Source organism: Ovis aries, chromosome 7 (assembly GCF_016772045.2).
Source record: "Ovis aries strain OAR_USU_Benz2616 breed Rambouillet chromosome 7, ARS-UI_Ramb_v3.0, whole genome shotgun sequence".
Classification (NCBI taxonomy): domain Eukaryota; kingdom Metazoa; phylum Chordata; class Mammalia; order Artiodactyla; family Bovidae; genus Ovis; species Ovis aries.
Genome location: NC_056060.1, coordinates 100,702,254 through 100,722,381, shown reverse-complemented (window position 1 = coordinate 100,722,381; position 20,128 = coordinate 100,702,254). Strand labels below are relative to the sequence as shown.

Genomic DNA, 20,128 nt, shown 5'->3' with positions numbered 1-20,128 from the left:
TAGACTCAGATGTGGGTCTTTACTATTTCTCTCTCTGAGCTCAACACCTTTGTCTGTGAAGGATGAAACCCTTTATATTAATCCTTTGCAGAGATTGGAAGGATTAAACACAATGATTAGTGAAAGTGGCTCAGCTGTGTCCGACTCTTCATGACCCCACGGACTACAACAGTCCCTGGAATTCTCCAGGCCAGAATACTGGAGTGGGTAGCCTTTCCCTTCTCCAGGGGATCTTCCCAACCCAGGGATGGAACCCTGGTCTTCCACGTTGCAGGCGGATTCTTTACCAGCTGAGCCACCGGGGAAGCCCTGAATAATTCTTAGGCTGTAAACTCCAATAGCTGCCTTACTGTTTACTGTTCCAACTTCTGCTTCTCGTAGGTGCCCGGCACATAGTAGGCCCTCAACAAATACAAATTTCCTTCTTCATCTCTTAGGCAAAACTCATCATTGCACCTCCTCCGGCCCTGGAGTAAGCTCCCCTGAGACAACTGGCCTTCCCTTCCTTGACCCGTCCACTCTCAGTTGCTCGCAGTAACGAGAACGGGATGTTGACCCACACTTCCTTTCATCAGGCCTCGTTGTTCCCTAACTTTGACGTCAGGGAAGTGTACATCATGACGGTTGAACTCTAGGATCACAGAGGTTCAGGACCATGGCTGCCCACCCATCCACCCAACAAGTGACCTGGCTTCTTTGTTCAGCTCTGTGGGCTCACAGATGATTCCTGATGTGGTGGGAATATGGTTCATTCATCAACGCATGAAAAGATGGACTCCTGGGGAATGGAAGGCATACAGGTACCCTTACTTACCAGCCACCAGAGACTCAACATCCAAGGGATAGTGACCCTCTAGAGACAAGGGAGTATGGAATTTACTTAGCATACTGAGGAAGAGTTCGAAAAATCCAGAAGGAAAAAACATTTAAAACAGAGCCCAGCGCCACTCTTGCTGGGAGATTTGGGCAGCGAAGGAACAGGCTGTTGCCCAATTCAGGGGTCAGTCGGCCTGACCAGCCTGCTGGACAGCAACTCATGTCAACAGAGGTGTTTATCTGGAATACGGAGCCAAGAGCCACCCCTGAATTTTGCTAAAGAAGAAACTCAAGAGTAAAGCAGGCATCCAGTAGATAAGATACAGGGCACCGACAGGCTGAGAAATGGGCAGAGAAGATGCCAGCGACTTCAAATTCAGGGCATGCAGCTCTGGCAACACGGCCCAGAGGCGGTGAGCTGCTCCCAAGGTCCACTCTCCCTTTCTTCCTTTTAATAAGAGAGTAAGCTTTAGTTGAGCATATTTAGTTGGCCCAGAACTCACCTGCAACTTCCAGGGCCAAGTTCTGGACAATGGGAGGACATGAACCTCTGAGTAATGGCCTTTAGAAGGGGGTTGGGAGTTTCCTGGTGGTCCAGTGGATGGGACTCCCCGACTTCACGGCTGTGGGTGCAGGTTCAACCCCTGGTCAGGGAACTAGGATCCCGCATGCCAGCAGCATGGCCAGAATAAATCAGTCAATTAAATAAATAACCAAAGTAATTATTAAAAAAAAGAAGGGGGCTGTTGGCTGTCCACCACCTTTCCTCCTCTTTCTCTAGGCGGGAGCAGGAGGGGGACGTGAAGCTGAGCCAGCTTTGGGGGTGCAGAAGAGGGCTTCGTGAGGGATAGGGAACAACGCAATGGACGGAGCCTGGGCTCCTGAATGACCCTGCGGAGCAGAGCTGTTCACCTGTCCTGGACTGACTAGCCTCCTCTTAGCTATGAGGTGAAGGAGAAATACATTTCTATCCTTTAAGGGGTCTTTCTGTTACAACTTAGCCTGTACTCCAAATAATATGGAGCATTTCCCAAAGGAACAGATGGCGATCATTCTGTACTGATAGTAATACTTACTGGGGGCTTCCCTGATGGCTTAGCAGGTAAAGAATCTGCCTGCAATATAGGAGCCTCAGGAGACGCAGGTTCGATCCCTGGGCCAGGAAGATCCCCTGGAGAAGGGAATACAGCCCACTTCGGTATTCTTGCCTGGCGAATCCCATGGAGATAGGAGCCTGGCGGGCTGCATTCCTCGGGGTCGCAAAGACCGAGCAGCGGGCACACACGCTTACTGAAAGCTCACTGTGCGCCAGGCACTGGTCTAAGTACTTCCCATGTGTTATCACAGTTAGTCCACACAATGCTCCCTGGATGAGCGCTATTATCATCTTACAGGAAAGAAAGCGCAGGTAGGCTGAGCACTGTGTCCAGAGCCTCGTGGCTGCTGAGTGGCTGGAACAGCAGTCAGACACGCGCTCTGGATGGAGACCAGAGCCTCGCAGCCGTGCTTCTCATGAGTCCACACGGAGGGCTCAGCTTAGGGCTCCAGAGAACTGTGCCCACATTTCTTCAAAATCACCGCAGGACCAAGGGAAGCCATTAGCTTCTTGGCTAGCTGATTTCTCCAAGGGAGTGCAGGAAGGAGACCCCAGCTACCTGGCCTCACGCAGCTGCTGGGAAAATAAAATGAATTCACATGGGTTCAAGAAACGCTGTGCAAGCTATAAACTGTGAGATAAAGAAAATATCGCCTTAAGGCAGGCTGGGAAACCCTTAAAACCAAAATAAGAAAATGCGCTGAAAAAAAAAAATTTTAATGCAAATACCGTCTAGCAATTTGGCAGATCGCCTGGAAAGGCTGCAAACTCTGTTCAGGAGAAAAGGCACGCTTGGCTTTGTGCAGCTGTCATCCTCAGACGAAAGAGGGGAGGATTAACTGAAGTTAAGAGAAAGCTGGCATACCCGTGTGCCTGGCATGTGCGTGCATGAACAGACACATGCACACACAGACACGCACACACACTCACAGGCTCTCGACAGAAGAGAACCACCATTATCGAGGGCAGGAGCAGCCGCGATCTGCACTGTCTATGGGGAGCGGGCGGGGAAGCTGGGCGTGGGGTGGGGAAGGCAGAATGCTGGCAGCGTGAGCGGGGAACTGCGGGGAACTGTGGGGAACAGGCAGCTCCGGCTTCCGCAGCCCAGCTGCAGCGGAGCTGGTGTCTCAGAACGCTCAGGGTCACGTGTGACATTCTTCCATTTTCTAAAGATGCTCGGGTTTACAAATAAAACACGCCACAGGCCAGCCACTGATGTCCCGGGACCAAGCCCTGCAGCGGGAAGTCGCATCTGACAGGTTGAGATGTTTCACTCTGTACAAGCCTCAGTCTGCCCTTTAGCCAACCCCCCACCCGGGTCCCCTGCCTCTTCCTTCTGCCCCAGTTCGCCCCACCCTCGGGGAGCCCGCCTCCCCTCTGCTCTCTGCTCTTGGAGCGCGCCCTCCCTTCCTTTCCCTTGTACCCGGTTATCTTGAAAATAGCTTCCCTCCTCTGCCTGCCAATCAACGCCAGCGTTCTTCTTTCTGCCAACATTATCTCAACCTGCGACCTGCCCCCAGCACGTGACCGCTTTGGCCCGCCACCTAAGGTGGGCTGCAGCAGGTTCTCAACTGTCCAGGGAAGGGGCACAGGTGGTGCTCCGGGGGCGCTCCACAGGCACAGGCTCTGTCCCTGGTGCTCGGTCCCAAGCCCAGCACGGGGTCACCTGCACCACGTGCTCCTGGCCCCGAGGAGACCCCGCCAAGGGGCGCGGCCGGGATGGGGCTCCGGCTCCAGCTGAGCAGAGGGGCAGCCGGCTCCCGCCTGTCTGCTTGCTCTCCCAAAGGGCCCCGCCCGCGCCCCGCGGGCGCCCAGGAAGCCTGCCGCTGACTGCCCCGTCTGCCGCACCCCCTGCCACCCCCGGCCCCGCCCTGGGACCACGACCGTTAACTTCGTGTCTCATCACCAGCCTGTGGCCCGAAGGCCAGCAGTGACCGCGACAGGCTTCAGTCTATGCTCTCACGGGACCGGCGGTCCTCCTGGCCCTGACCTGACTGGGGGGACGGGGGCCCCCAGGTCCATCAGGCATCAGGAGCCACCTGCCGGGGGCGGCGGAGCCCAGCTTTCCAGAGAAGAACAGACTGGGGTCCCCCCGGGGACTTTCAGGGAATTCTGTGCCCTGCTGATCGGCTTTGCTCGGGGCAGACCCTGCAGACCCTCGGCTCCCGGTGGCGGCGGTGGGCGGGGGGACATCGCCTGGGGCAGCGGGGCTGTGCAGTGTCCCGCGCCCTCCTGACCTCCTGTTTGCTTGGCGCGGCTGGACGAGGGCTACCAACAGATCTTCTCTTTGTTTCCACTCACTTGCAAACTGTATGTTTCCCTCAGAAAAGGCACAAAGGCCCCCTTTCTTCGGCTTGCCTGTGCCGCGGGCTGCTCTGCAGGGCTGGGGTCGGAAGCCCAGGCCAGCCCCAGCACAGACCACCAATGAGCAGCCTCTGCTCGGGGCTGGGCGCCCCCGGTGGCCCCCCAGGCCGGCAGCCAGCCCTGGGTCTTAAAGTCTCAGAGCCCGCAGTTGCTGGGTGGGTGCTGCAGGCTTGGGTCCAGTTTCCCTGGAGGAGTTAGCCTGCCCTCCTTGGAAACAGGGACACACAATGGAGCTCCAGGGAGCTTTGACAAATTCTGATGCCCCAGAAATCCTTGTTTCTTTACTTGAAATATAATGGATATTACCACATTGTGCTAGTTTTAGGCATACTGCAGAGTGATTCAGTTACATATGTATACATTTTTAGATTATTTTCCATTACAGTTGTTACAAGATATTGACTACAGCTTCCTGTGCACACCGTGAACCCTTGCTGCTCGCCTCTTCCACGCATGGGAGCTTGTGTCCGTTAGCCCCATGCTCCTCGCTCACCGTCTCCTTCCTTCCCCTTTGGTAACTGTCTGTGAGTCTGTTTCTGTTCTGTATGTAGATTCTTTTGTGTTACTTTTTTGGATTCCACATGCAAGTGGTATCATAGTATTTGTCTTCCTCACTCACTTCGTGGTCGTATTTACTTCACTGTCTGACTTACTTCGCCCAGTCTGATAATCTCCAGGCCCACCCACATTGCTAAAAACAGCAATATTTCAGTCCTTCCGCGGCTGAGTGGCATTCCATCGTATGCATGTGCCTCATCTTCTTAAGCCAGTCGCCTGCTGATGGCCCCAGAGATTCTGACGTAATTCATCTGGGAGTGCAAGATGGGCACCAAGGATTTTCAGAACCGCCCAGGAGAATCTAACATGCGGCTGGCTTGGGGAATCGCCATCCGTGCTTCTGAGATGTCAGTGAGAATCACCCGGGGACCCTGTGAAAATGCAGGCTCTGATCTAGAAGTCTGGGCTGGGGCTTGACATTTCTATCAAGCTCCCAGGAGATGCGGTTGCTTCTGGTCCATGGACCTCATGGATTAGGCTGGACCACGCGGAATAGCCTGGACCACGCGGAATGGCCTGGACCACACGGAATAGCCTGGACCTCGAGGAATGGCCTGGACCTCGCGGAATGGCCTGGAGTTCGCGGAATGGCCTGGAGTTCGCGGAATAGCCTGGGTGGCGGTTGGGTCTGCATCCTGCCACCCCTGCTTGGAGGCCTTGGTGAGTTTCTCTCCAGGCCTGTCTCACTGTCACTCACCTTGGTCAGCCGCTGTGAGGACTGATGAGAGCAGAAGCCTGAAGCCAGAGCCGCACTCAGAAAGTGTGCTGCAGACGGCGGCTCCTGTGGTTTCCCAGTAGAGGCCTTCTGCAAGGGAAGGACAGGACCTCTTTCTTCCGATCTGCCTGTTTCCTACTTCAAAGCCATCAGGACTTCTCTTTTGCCCCAGGATGAAGCCCAAACACCATACAAGGACCCTCCCGTGGCCCACACCTGTGGCCTCACTTTTCCTGCTTTTCGGGAGTCTCAGCATCCCTGCCTCCAGCCACAGGCCACCCAGCTAAGCCCACTGCCGCGCTCCTCTTCCGGGTGCAGGCCTGGCTCCTCTGCCGCCCTCCCCTTGGCGCAGGTGCGACTTCCTCCATAGACTTTCCCGAGTACAGGTGGGGGCCCCCTCTGTGTCCCCCAGACCACCGTGCTTTTCCTCACCAAACCCTCAACCTTTGGGTGCTGTCAGGAGGAAGAAGTTTTTTAAATATCTTTTTTTTTGAAGTGGACCATTTTTAAAGACTTTATTGAATCTGTTACAATACCGTTTCTGTTTTCTGTTTTGTTTTTTGGCCACGAGGCATGTGGGATCCTAGTTCCTGGATCAGGAATCAAGCCCACATCTCCTGTACTGGAAGCTGAAGGCTTAACCACTGGGCCTCAGAGAAGTCCCAGTGGTGATTTAGGTACTTGTCTCTCGCCTCTAGGGGCTGAAAGTTCAGGGAGGGCTGAGCGCACTGCTGCGTTCAATAATGTTGGGATGAGTATGAATGAGTGAATGAGCTTAAAGGAAAAGTCTCTTTTACTACAGCATCAGAAACCCTGCGTTGTGCAGCCCCATCCATCCAGGGTGCGATCTCCCACCAGCTCTGCAAAGGTCCATCCATAACCAAGAGCTATCCACGCTTTCCCCTCGCCAGCCCCTAGCTTACCTACCCCGGCCCTGGTCCAGGATACCCTGTTTGATATCCTAGTTCCAGAGAACAAACTAAAGGGAATCAAAGGTGTTGTTCAACGGGTCACAAGTCACAGAGGAGGTCCCGTCTACAATGGTAAAGGTTATTAGACAAAAGTCACTGGAAACAACCCGTGTCCAACAACAGACGAACGGGCACAGAGCAAGCGGCACCAACGCCAGTAGAACCCTATTCTGCCATAAAAAGAAATGACATTCTGACACGGGCCAGTGTGGACGAGGCTTGAGCGCACTGTGCCATGAGAAATAAGCCAATCGCAAAAGGACAGCTCTTGTCTGATTCTGCTTGCATGAGACACCTCGAATCGGTGCATTCGTAGAGACGGCAGGATAGCAGACGCCAGAGGCTGGGGCAGAGAAGAATGGGAGACACCATCCAGTGGATACGGAGCTTCTATTCAGGATGAAGAGAACATCTAGGGGACGTCCCTGATGGTCCAGTAGTTAAGGCTTTGCTTTCGAAACAGAGGGTGCAGGTTTGATCCCTGGCTGGGGAGCCAAGATCCCACATGCCTCATCGTGAAAAATCCAAAAAGCAAGCAAGCAATATTGAAACAAATTCAATACAGACTTTAAAAATAGTCCCCAACAACAAAACAGAAAATATTCTGGGGACTTTCTTGGTGGTCCAGTGGCTAAGACTGAATTTCCAATGCAGGACGCCTGGGTTTAATTCCCGGTCAGGAAACCAGATTCCATACACTACAACTAACACCCTGCACAAATAAAATAAACACTTAACCAAAATAAAAATGTTCTGGAAAGGGACAGTGGTGAAGAAGTGACAAAGTTCCATAATAGTTTTCCCAGGGGTCATGTGTGGATGTGAGAGCTGGACCATAAAGAAAGCTGAGCACCAATGAACTGATGCTTTTGAGCTGTGGTGTTGGAGAAGACTCCTGAGAGTCCCTTGGACTGCCAGGAGATCCAACCAGTCCATCCTAAAGGAAATCAGTCCGTATATTCATTGGAAGGACTGATGCTGAAGCTGAAGCTTCAGTACTTTGGCCACCTGATGCAAAGAACAGACTCATTGGAAAAGACCCTGATGCTGGGAAAGACTGAAGGCAGGAGGAGAAGGGGATGACAGAGGATGAGATGGTTGGATGGCATCACTGACTCTGTGGACATGAGTTTGAGCAAGCTTCGGGAGTTGGTGATGGACAGGGAGGCCTGCCATGCTGAAGTCCATTGGGTCACAAAGAGTCAGACACAACTTAGCAGCTGAACAACAGCAAAGGGGTGAAGGTTGAACAACGTTACGAATAAGCTTAATGCCGATGCATTTCACCCTGAAAAATGGCTAACTTGGTACATTTTAGATCATGTTTTTTTTTATCATAGGCACACACGCAAACTACTGGAGACTTCATCCATGGCAACACCCTAACCTACACCCCAAAGGGGATGACGTTCATAAAGAAGCGGAGATTCAGGGCCAGAAACACATCCTGTCCTTTTCATTTTCCTGGAGGCTTAAGGCTGACATACAGAGCTCCAGAAGGTTAAACTGTGTGGATGACCAGAGGGGCAAGGAATGCCAGATATTTGCAGCTGGTTTTCAGTGGGTGAGATCCAAGGCAAAACTGCTAAAGGAGAGAAACATTACAGTATTCAGAGCATGCTTTGGAAAAGAAGCAATTGCTTGTGTCAAAAGAATTTAGAAGTATAATCAGCTATTGTTTGCAACTGCTTAGCTAAAATGAGGCCTTCTCAAAAAAAATTTTTTTTTAACCTAGGTAACTATTGTATGCCAGGTAATTGTAGCTATTTAAAAGTTAATGGGAAAAAAAAAAAGTTAAGTAAAGGGAAGGCAACTGAAGGGATTCAGTGGGTGATCAAAATCGGAATTTAAGATGCTTTTCCTAAAGAGACACCTCAACCTGAATGAGATGTGAAGCTCCCAGAAATGACTGCCTCTGAGAGAGGCAAGGCTGAGGGATTAGGCCTCTGGTTGGAATCAAGATTTCAGCAAATCACTGAAGAGAGATCAAAGCCATTTTCTATTTTAGTTCCATCTAGCTGGAGTCTCCAGGCCCTGCCTGGAAGGAGAAATTAGCAGCCAGCCTCCTCAGCATCGGGAGCTTCCTTGGTGGCTCAGCTGGTAAAGAATCTGCCCACAATGTTAGAGACCTGGGTTCAATCCCTGGGTTGGGAAGATTCCCTGGAGAAGGGATTGGGTACCCACTCCAGTATTCTGCCCTGGAGAACTCCATGGTCTATAGTCCATGGGGTCACAAAGAGTCCTACATGACCGAGCAGTTTTCACTTTCATCCTTAGCGTCATTGTGCTTGTTTTCACAGCAGCACAGGAAAGTCTAAGTCAGGGCAGGAAACATGCAGGGGTTTGCGCGCTGGGTACGCAAAGCTAGCAGGGAAGGACCTGGACTCCGGCTTCCTGCTCAGACGGGGTGTCCATCCAGCCCTCCGCCTTTTCAGGGGTCACACACCTTCCCCTTTTCTGCAAAGTGCGCTTGCAGCGCTGACCTTCTCCAGCCTGCTCCTGTCTCGCCAAAGGAAAGGAGGGAGGCAGGTCACTGAGCAGTACAACCTGACCCGAGCCCTGGGGGTGAAGCCCCCAGAGCGCGGCAGCCGCATGAAGGCAGCCAGGCCTTAGAGCCCCCGAGGGTCCCGGAGGCACCGAGCGACAGCCTTCATCCTCTCCCTCATCTTCAGACCTCAGATCAAGCTTCGTTTGCTCCAGACGTCACCCTGACCCCCCAGACCAAGCCAGCACCGCGTTATAAATTCTCAAAGCTGCCAAGCTTTTCCTGCAAAGCACATGTTACTTGAGGGAATTCTAAATCCACAAGATTATTTGCCACTAGACATTAGGCTGCGTGAGAGCAGCAAATATGCCCGTCTGCCTGCTGCCGTGTGGCCTGTGCCTAGCAAAGCGACTGGCACATCGGATAGCAGGTGCTCAGGAAGTTCTTGAATGAATGAATCGAGGGAACTAGAGGCGATGCGAAGGGACTTCTGAAATGTTTCATCGAGGTCCTGAGAATCACACTTGCTCCAGTGTTTATTCCAGGGTATCCCACAGTTATGTTAATAATAGAGACCATTTCCGACCATACTGGTGATTATAGTGACCATTTACTGAGCTCCTACTGTATGCCATGTACATGGCTTCTGTAATTCAGGGGGCTGTCTCACTTGACGCAGACAGCTGTGCCTGAAGTAGACACTATTGTTATTCCCACACCAAGGAGAAAAGTGAAGCTCTGAGGGGTTGGCTAAGGGTCTTGCCTGTGGCCATACAGACAGCAAGTGCCGGAGCAGGGATTTGACTGTTGCTGGGTCCTTTATATATTAAACTGCATTTCATCCTTATGGAAACTCCAGGGGGAACTGAGGCTCAGAGAGGTTAAGAAACCCGCAGGAAATGATACAGCCAGGAAGCCGCAGAGTCGGGCCCCAAATCCGGCTCTGATTCCAAAAGGCCGCTCTCTTCAAGGCTTAATGACAATTTGACTTTTGGAAAGTGATTGAACGAAGTTCAGGTGACTGAGCCAGCAGGGTGTGAATCAAAATGAGAGATCCGATTCCCCGAACAGGAGCTGGAACTTCCTGCTGAGGCGGCGGGCGCCCCACGCCAGCTCGGGGTCCCCCGCACCTTCCCGCCGCCTCTGTCTCGGGAAGTGACCTGTCCTGCAGCCGCCACCTCAGACTGAACGTCTAGGACCGGAGCCTACGCAGGGAGGCCCTCCTGCGGCCTTCCCGGGGCCCCCTCCGCGGTGCCCGGCCAGCGCCGCTGGAAGCGCCGGGAAGGCTCGGGAAGCAGAGCGGCTCCTGAGGCCCAGCTGCGCGCGGAGCCGCGGAAACCACGGCGCTGCGGGGACGGGCCGGCCGGGCCCCCGCCAGCTCGGCTGAGCCTCGGCGCGAGGGGCCCGCGGCTTTCCGAGCGTCGGGAGCACGTTTCTCAGCCACGAGTAATGCGCTCGTCACGGGAGCACTTCCTGCGTTGCACAAACCGCCCGCATTAAAGCCGGACGGAGGCAAGAAACCGCGACGCCCGCAGCTGTTTGGGGAACGCCGGCCCGCAGCGGTCTCAGGCCAGCAGCGGCAGGGAGGGCCCGGGCCCCGCCCCGCCCCCCCCCCCCCCCGCCCCGCCCCCGCCTCGCCCCCGCTGCCCGCCCCGCCCCCGCTGCCCGCCCCGCCCCCGCTGCCCGCCCCGCCCCCGCTGCCCGCCCCGCCCCCGCTGCCCGCCCCGCCCCCGCTGCCCGCCCCGCCCCCGCTGCCCGCCCCGCCCCCGCTGCCCGCCCCGCCCCCGCTGCCCGCCCCGCCCCCGCTGCCCGCCCCGCCCCCGCTGCCCGCCCCGCCCCGCCCCCGCTGCCCGCCCCGCCCCCGCTGCCCGCCCCGCCCCCGCTGCCCGCCCCGCCCCGCCCCGCCCCCGCTGCCCGCCCCGCCCCCGCTGCCCGCCCCGCCCCGCCCCCGCTGCCCGCCCCGCCCCGCCCCGCCCCCGCTGCCCGCCCCGTGCCCCGCCCGCGCCCCGCCCGCGCCCCGCCCCGCGCCCCGCCCCTCCCCGCCCCGCCCGCGCCCCGCCCCGCCCCGCTGCCCCGCCCCGCCCCGCCCCGCCCCGCCCCGCCCCCGCTGCCCGCCCCGCCCCCGCCCCGCGGCCCCGGCTCCCGCCCCCGCTGCCCGCCCCCGCTGCCCGCCCCCCCCGCCCCGCGCCCCGCCCCGCCCCGCCCCGCCCCGCGCCCCGCCCCGCGCGCCGCCCCAGCCTCGCCGCGCAGCCCCGCGGCCCTGAGGCTCCGCGCCCCCGCGCTGCACACGCCTCCGCGCCCACCGCCGCAGGTGGTGCTTCGGGCACAGCCCCTGTTTGACCCAGACCCTGCAGTGGCCGTTCCGCAGACCACGGAGGAAATTCCGAGGCCCTGGCCCGCGCCCAGAGCCCCCCTCCGTGACCGTGACCCCATTTACACGGGCCCCGCTTCCGGGGCTGAAACCCGGGCGGGACCAACGCCAGCTGTAAAAGGGCACCAGGCGACTCAGGAGCTAAGTACTGATTCTCTCAAAAATAGAAAAAATGGTGCGAAAACATCCACGATGAGCGAAATACCAAAACTTCACACAGAGGTGAAATTTTAAAATCGACCCTGCACTTTCCGCGCTCGCCTCGCGGCCTGCTCCCGTCTCCCTCGGCTGGCCTCCAGCTCCTCTCCGTCTGCCTGGCTCTTTCACAGCAGGTGGTTCGGGTGATAAAGCCTCTGCCTGCAGAGCGGGAGACCTGGGTCTGATCCCTGGGTCAGGAAGATCCCCTGAAGGAGGAAATGGCAACCCACTCGAGTATTCTTGCCTGGAGAATCCCATGGACGGACGAACCTGGCAGGCTGCAGTCCGTGGGGTCACAAAGAGTCGGACACCACTGAGGACGAAGCGGCTAACGCTCTCACTTCCGTCGCCATCTGATGTTCCACTCAGTGTATTTCTCTCCAGTTATTGCGCTAGAATCTAAGCTTCATAAGAGCAGGGCCTGATGTCTGTTTGTCCGTGGCCAAGTTCCAGAGCCTGGTGTGTGGCACATTCTCGACTCACATTGGTACAATTGAATCACTCCAGCCTAACTCATGTACATCCTCACTGTATAAAGCAGGTAAATGAAGTTTTCTATTTAGGATGAAACAATCATATACATTCAAATTTATATAATTACTGAGAAAGGCAGTCAGAGGAAATATTTGTTTGGCTTGAACATAAAAATTTGAAAACTGGTATTATGGATACTTGTGGGCATCAGATGGCACCTTGCAGTATCTTTATTTCACTTTATATTTGCATTTTCTGTGATTCCACAAACTCAAGAGAATCTAGATTCATTAAGATAAGCAGTTGATATCTGTAACTATTTTAAAAAGACACCCAGCCATTAAATGAGTGAATTATATGTTCAATAAGCTGTTAAACAAACTGAAACAAAATAGTTCTTCTTGCAAGTCTTATTTAGATAAATGGAGCTTTCCTTTGTTAAAAGAAATGGAAAGAGATGCTTCATCACAGCCTGGACAAAAAAAAATCTATCAACCTGAATGAAAGCTTTACATATTGATATTACCATTTTAAAATTTTAATTATAATTTAAAATACACTTCAGAATAGAAACTTGAATATTGAAACATTACACTGTACACTTGAAACTAAAATAATCTTATATGTCAGTTATATCTAAATTTTTAAGAAAGGATAAATAAATCCCCGGTCTTGGTATGGTGCCTGTCTCACGGTTCATCCTCAGATTGTGGTCTTTTGTTTGTTTGCTTTGTTTTAATTTGACTGAACTGAACACCAGTCTCAATTTGATCTGGTAAGTCCTCAGTATCTGTTTTTAAGCTCTCTGATAAAAAGTTTAAAAAAAGCAATTTTTATGGCTTAGAGTCATAAGTAAAAATAGTAATAGCTAACATGAATTAAACTCTCTGTTGTGCATGTATTTGGATTTCCTCATTTAGCTATTACAACTCTGAGCAAGAAAGTGCTATTTTTATCAGCCCCATTTGACTGAAGAAGAAACTGAGGCTGCCAAAGAATACAAAAGAAATTGTTACCGTGGACCTAGTTGGAAGGCTGAGAGCTGGCACTCCTGTTAGACAAGACTCCAGAGTCAGCTTGGCCATGATCTGAGCTGCTGGGTGAAGAAAGGCCAGGACTGAGTCAGAAAGCGAGGCTCGGGCGTTAGTGGCCCACAGCACAGGGGCAAAGCAAGAGCGAGAGGAGTCTGGGAGCCCAGAGGACCCCGTGTGATCGGCCTGCAAGACAGTCTCTCACACGCGGCATCACGGGAGCCCTTGGCGACTTTGACAAGAAGAGGCCTCAAGCAGGTTTCTCAAGTGCTGCACACGGACGCCGTGGCTACACAGTTCTGTGTTGCAGGGGGCTGCCCCAGGCCCCGCAGAATGTTCTGGAGCAGCCTCGGCCCCCATCTGCTAGACGCCCCCTCCCCTGGGTAGTGACGACCAAAAAGGTTTCCAAACGTGCTCCTGGCTGGGAACTCCTGCTCTGAGAGTGGTGGGGGCAGAGGGCGTTGAAGTAATTAGAGGAGATACTGGGAGGGGAGGCGGGTGATAGCTACAGTGGGGCGGGGGCTGCAGGTGGTGGGCAGGGCCAGGGAGACGCTTGCTGCTTTAAAACTCATATCTATATATATGGGATATAGCTGTATCTATAATGTATGTGTTCGTGAACGCTAAGTCACTTCAGTCATGTCTGACTCTGTGACCCTATGGACCATAGCCCACTAGTCTCCTCTGTCCACAGAATTCTCTAGGCAGGAATCCTGGGGTGCACTGCCATGCCCTCCTCCAGGGATCTTCCCGACCCAGGGATCGAACTCACACCTCCTAAGTCTCTCGCACTGGCAGGTGGATTCCTTACCACCTGGGAAGTCCCATATTAATGTTTGTATAAATAGACATTCATATGCAAACACACACATACATACATACGGAAGTTAAACTCATTATGTATGCATGCGTGTGTATATATATTTCTGTATATACATATGCATATATAGATATATATAGGTTGATGGCATGGATCCAGGAGGGTGAAAATCTCCTCTTGGATGAAGGAGAGAGACAGAGAGAAACAGTAGATGTGATTTTTCTGGGACAAACATAAAAGGAATAGGATCCAGATCACAAGCTGCAGGGTTTGCCTTGGAAAGGAGTAGAGATGCTCCAGCGTTCGGAGCAGACAGAGGCCTGCTGCCCAAGCAGCCGTAGGAAGGTGTGTGCATCTGGGGGGGCAGAGGATGAGGGGAGCAGCTCAAGGGAGGCGGGGAGTGTGCTGGGCGCGGTGTGAGCCCTTCTGCAGTCTGAGGCCAGGAATCTGAGATGAAGCCAGGCTGCATGGTGTCAGGATTTTCTGCAGAAGTCGTCTGTGGGGGACAGCACGGAGCAGCGGGTGCAGGAACAGGGTGGCTCTTCCTCCACGGCAGGGAAGGCTGGGGGTGTCTGTGCACCTTCAGACCAGGAGCTCGGGCGCAGAGAAGAGGTCTATTCTGGCTTGATTCAAGAGTGCTTCAAGGGGCCAACTTTACGATTCGCGTGGCGTTTGGAACCTCCCTAAGGTCTTAGGGTGTTACTGCCTTGCCAGAGGGTGGGTGGTTTTCAACATCCTGGTGGAAATGTTGTGTCATTGTGACATGTGATATGAACATCAGAAGCACTGACTTTCGGGGGATCCCAGGGTGACAGCTGACCAAGCTACTGCCAAGAGGCAGCCTAACATTTAACGAGGTTCTCAAATGTGAGTGTGCGTCGGAACCTCTGCGAGGGCTTTGAACTAGATGGCTGGGGACTTCCCTGGTGGCCCAGTGGTCAGGACTCCACATTCCCTGTTCAGGGGACCCGGGTTCGATCCCTGGTCAGGGAACCAGCTCCCAAGTGCTGCAGTTGAGGATCCTGTGTCCTGCAGCTAAGACCGAGCCAGCCAAATAAACAGTTAAACAATATTTTAAAAACCCACAGGTTACTGGGCCCACCTCCAGAGCTTCTGATTCCCTAGGCCCAGGGAGCTTGCATTTCTGAGCTGCCAGCTGATGCGGAGACTGCTGGCATCAGCGCCACACTTTGTGCCCGCTGGGCTTCCCCGTGGCTCAGCGGTAAAGAAGCCACCTGGCAATGCGGGAGACTCAGACGTGGGTTCGAACCCTGGGTCGGGAAGATTCCCCTGGAGAAGGAAGTGGCGACCCAGTCGTGTTCTTGCCTGGAGCATCCCAAGGACGCAGGAGCCTACGGTCCCTAGGGCCGCAGAGTCGGACAGGACTGAGCGCACGCACACGCTAGTGGAAGAGGACAGGCGTGGGTGTTAAGCCTTTGCGTTAAATCCTGGCCCCATCCGGCTGCGGAAGCCTGGGCAGGTTACGCCACTGCTCGCGTGTAAAGTGGGAACTGTGCTGCACACACTGAGAGCTTGTTTTGAAAACAGGAGAGAAATCACGTCAAGTCCAAGGCTCCAAGGAGGCCCTCGGGAAAGGCAAGTGGCAGCTATGTTTTTATCAGCTTTCTGACACACTTCCACAACACATCAGACACCCAAGACAAGCAGAGACTGGGCCTCAGGAGTCGGAGAAGGTGACTGAATCGGTAATCTCTCCACCCTCTCTTCCTCCTCTTCTGAAAATCCAGGCACCAAAATAACCCCAAACACCCACCAATGACTCCCAGGGATGACATTTCCAAGTGGAGGAGATAACTGATCACTTTCACATTCTGTAATATTTTAAGTACAGTATCTTTAAAATCTAGGTCAAGTGGGGAATGAACTCGGGCTGATATAATGCTAGAGCTGAGAAGAGACTTCTAGACCGTCTCCTTTCCAGGCGAAGGTGAGGAGCCCGAGCCCCTTCAGAGAGGAGGGCAGGTCGCCGCTGCGCCCGAGGCCGGTGGGCTGCGCGGCGCCCTGGGCTTGTCTCCGCGGCCTGAGCCCCCGGGAGAAGAGGGCAGAAAGCAGCAGTGAGACCCCGGCCCACACAGCCCAAACGCCGGTAGAGTCTTACGCTTATCAGGGAAGAACGTGTGTTAAAGTAGATCTCGAAATACTGAGCCCCACCCCGTCGCCTCCCTCCTCAGCTGTTTTTCTCTTCTGGGGTGAGGAGGCAGTAATGCCCTGCTGGGGGCTGCGCTCACCTTGGCCGCTGTGTGCGGGCTCTCTAGACTTGGTTCTCTGCGGCATGTGGGCTCTTAGTTCCCCAATCAGGGATCGAACCCGTGTCCCCTGCATTGGAAGGTGGATTCTTGGCCACTGGACCACCAGGGACGCCCCCTACTCCCCATTTTCTCTCATTCTCCTCGTGACACCCCACATGCAGAAGGCACTTGTTTGGGGCCCACGATAGAACAGACAACTTTTACTTTTATTAAACTTGACAAGATGAATAAGCCAAAAACCTGTTTGCATTAAATTTTGTCTTATTCCGTTTTCTCTGATCCCAAACAGCCAGTATTTTCAGAAACCTGTTATTTGCCAACATTCTTGAATCGCTGCTGTGGTTACAGAGATGGCTCTCTGCTGTCCATCAGCGAGCTCATCCTGAGCACACCGAGTGCCCGGGGCCGCCGGGCCACATGGGCCGTCCGACGACCACAAGCTGGGTGCTCTCCCCGCCCTGGAGAATGTCCAAGCTGCCTTCCAAGTAATTACGTCTTTTCAGCAAGAGGACAGGCATAGTCAGGGTAAGACAGGCTGGAGCTGGCTCGTTCAAGCTTACAGGAACTGACTGATCGGTTTTCAGGGATTTTGTGTGCCAGTGGCTAAACGCCGCCATTATTAAAAGTAAATTATATATACGTCCCACTATTTCTGTATCCATCCATCTGTCGGCGGACGTCGAGGTTGCTTCCGCGTCCTAGCTATTGTAAAGCGTGCTGCAGTGAACACTGGGAGGGGGGATTCCGGAGCGAGGGGCGTCTGTATACCTGAGGCTGATTGTGTTGATGTGTGGCAGAGGCTGGCACACTACGGTAGAGCAACTGTCCTCTGGTAAGTGTATTTTGTTCTATACGTCTAAATAGTGTACAGCTATAATCTTCAAAAAATAAAATTACATATGCTTACAATTAAACAAATTACATCAAGGACAAAGGTGGTACATAGTCAAACTTCATCCCTTCCTAATTGTTTTATGATGAAGACATCTACAGGTGTGAGGCTGTTTCTTTTTTAGGTTAACACATGAGACCAGAAATTGTGAGTTAATCTCAGATTGTTTCATGGGCAGCATGCTCTGTGCCAGTCCAGAAATGTATCCAATTTCCGGAGGATGAGCTCAGTAAAATAGTTACTTGACCATTGCTGCTGCTGCTGCTGCTAACTCGAATCAGTTGTGTCTGACTCTGCGCGACCCCCATAGACGGAAGCCCACCAGGCTCCTCTGTCCCTGGGATTCTCCAGGCCCTTCCCTTCCCAGTGGGCCAGCTGGTTTCCCAGAAGGAGCAAGGAGGCAAAGTCTACCCGGTAAGCGGAGCTGTCATCAGAGGCGGCCCCAGGCTGAAGCTGTGAGCTGTGATCCTGTGGCTGAAGAATTCAGAGACAGCCAGAGGGAGTGCCCACCCCAGCAGAGCCCTCAGGGTGGAGACCCAGAGCTTTCCGAGGGCAGAGAGCATTCCCAGCGGGGCTGTGCTCAGTCCCCAGGCACTTCTGAGAAAGCCCCACTGCGGGAGCACAGCCTGGACGCTGACTGGCGGTCCCAGGGCACGGGAACGAGGGGCTCGCGCTTCAGGTTCCAACAATGCGCCGCTGCACTGCTTCCGCGGGCCCCTCGTGCAGTTTAGCTGGAAGGCGTGGTGAAGACCTCACCGTCTCCCAGTGTGCTGCCTCCCGCCTATCACCAGGCGGTAACGGATTATATTCGTAGGTGCGTAGAGAGAACACAGGCCTCCCAGGCAGCACTGCTGGTAAAGAACCCACCTGCCAGGTTTGATCTGGGACCAGGAAGGCCCCCCGGAGGAGGAAAAGGCAGCCCACTCCAGTGTTCTTGCCTGGATTGGACAGAGGAGCCTGGCAGCTACAGTCTATAGGGGCACAAAGAGTTGGACACGACTGAGGCAACTTAGCACGCACCAGCATATCGAGCATCTGAATCCCCATCCTGTCTCCGAGTTACGACATTCTCTCCGGATGGCACAGGCGAGGCTCCTGTGGGGCGGGCCTGAGTGGAGCAGGACAGCCGTGCCTGTGGACACAGTGGCTCAGGTCAGGGTCTCAGGGCAGCAGGACTTTAGTTTGGGAGGCAGAACCGGATCCTGCCTCCGTGGGCCACTGGGACCCGAGGTTTGGGCTGCAGAGGCAGTGACTGTTCTAGGTTGTGAAGATAAGAGTCTACACCCCACCTCAGGGGGCCCAGGTTCGACCCCTGGTCAGGGAACTGGATCCTGCATAACACACTGAAGATCCAGTCCAGACAAATGAAAAATGAATAGGCAAATATTAACAAAAAAAGAGAAGAGGATATGTCTGGGGGAAACACGGGCCCAGATGAGAGGCTGGGGAGGGCAGTGTGAATAAATGGGGTGGGGGTCCCACTGATGAGATCCAGAAAGGAAAGGGCCCAGCATGTGAGGAAATATCCGGGCGCATTTGTTTCCTCCCCCCAGCCCGCCCCGGTCCCTTCAGCTCTCAGTTTCTGCCATCTCCACACCCGCCCTTCCCACTCTACGAATAATTGCCAGGCTTTGTTCTTTGCCTTTATTCCCCAGCTGCTGCCATATTTCTGAACTGAATAAAGTCTCTCTTTTGAAATCGACAAAAGAAATTGATTGAACCTTGTGTATTTTTGATGAGAGGCTTGATTTCATTAGGAAAAGAAAGATACTCCCTGGAGAAAGAAAGAGTGCGGAGTGTGTCTAACAGTCCATTATCTTCATGCAGAGAGAGGGGCTGCGAGCCCACTCTTGCCTTGTCCCAGGGAGGGGAGGCTAGGCGTGCTCAGCCCACATGACCTTGAGAAGCACCCCACCTCCTCCTCTCCCCGCAGGAAACAGCATTTCCCACCTGGGCAGCAGTGGATGGATTGCTTAGGAAGGCAGGACCACCAAGGAGTGACATCTGCTCGTGGCTGCCGAGAAGAGTGAGCACATGTACAGGGCGCTGTCAGGGCCAAGGTCATTCCTAAGGGAATCTCGTGGGGCCATCGGGGAGGGGAGGGGGAGGGGGAGAGGGGAGAGGGAAGGGGAGGGGGGGGGGGGGGGGGGGGGGGGGGGGGGGGGGGGAGGGAGGGGAGGGGGAGGGGGGGGGGAGGGGAGGGGGGGGGGGGGAGGGGAGGGGAGGGGGGAGGGTGACTTGAGTTTTGTGAGACGAGAGGTGACCAGCGATGGAGGCTCAGAGTGAGTGGGTTTCATTCACTGCAACTTGTGGTGGGTGCTTTCACAAAGTTACACATCCTTTATATCACGCCCAGATGACAGCCCAGTCCCCTGAGATCACGGCTTGAGCTCTCACTACCAGCCTGAAGAAATTCCAAAGCGCTCTCAACTGTGTCTGCAAGCTTCCAAACTGCTCTTTCCAAATGGTCACCCCCGTGTCTGGGATCCTGGTCATGGGCTGTTGTTGCTATTTTTTTAAATTGTAGTGAAGGTGGCTCAGCAGTAAAGAATCCACCTGCCCGTGCAGGAGACGTGGGTTCAATCCCTGGGCTGGGAAGATCCCCTGGAGAAGGAAATGGCCGCCCACTCCAGTGTTCATCATGGGAAGTTCCATGGACAGAGGATCCTGGCTACATACAGTCCCTAGGGTTGCAGAGAGTCAGAAATGACTCAGTGGCTAAACAACAACATACTCATAACATGAACTTTGCCTTCTGAAAGTTTGAAACTTCAGTGCCATTAAGCATACGCACAGCGTCCCACGGCCACCAGCACTGTCCAGTTCCAGAACTCGTCATCACTCCAGATGGAAACGTGGATATTAAGAAGCACTCCACAAACCCACTGCTAAAATTAGGACAAGTAAACACCAAGGACCTCGTGTCTAGCGTAGGCAACTCTACCCAACGGCTTGAAATGACCTCTCCTGGAAAAGGATCTGAGAAAGAGTAGGTATGTGTGTAACCAAATCACTGCTGTGCGCTTGAAACTAACCCAGCGTCGTAAACCAGCTATACTCCAACAGC

At 54.2% G+C, this 20,128-nt stretch overlaps 1 long non-coding RNA gene across 3 annotated transcripts; it reads left to right on the top strand.

The window, feature by feature from the left end:
• The first annotated feature begins 11,253 nt into the window (after positions 1-11,253).
• On the top strand, positions 11,254-19,141 carry LOC114115664 (uncharacterized). Of its 3 annotated transcripts, none has more exons than XR_009601389.1 (3): positions 11,254-12,115; positions 12,969-16,694; positions 18,995-19,141. It is a non-coding gene; the product is annotated as an uncharacterized LOC114115664 (long non-coding RNA). The 3 variants fall into 3 exon arrangements; XR_009601390.1 differs by lacking the exon at positions 18,995-19,141 and having other exon boundaries at positions 12,969-15,847; positions 16,459-16,818; XR_003589982.3 differs by lacking the exon at positions 18,995-19,141 and having other exon boundaries at positions 12,969-16,818.
• Positions 19,142-20,128: the final 987 nt, after the last annotated feature.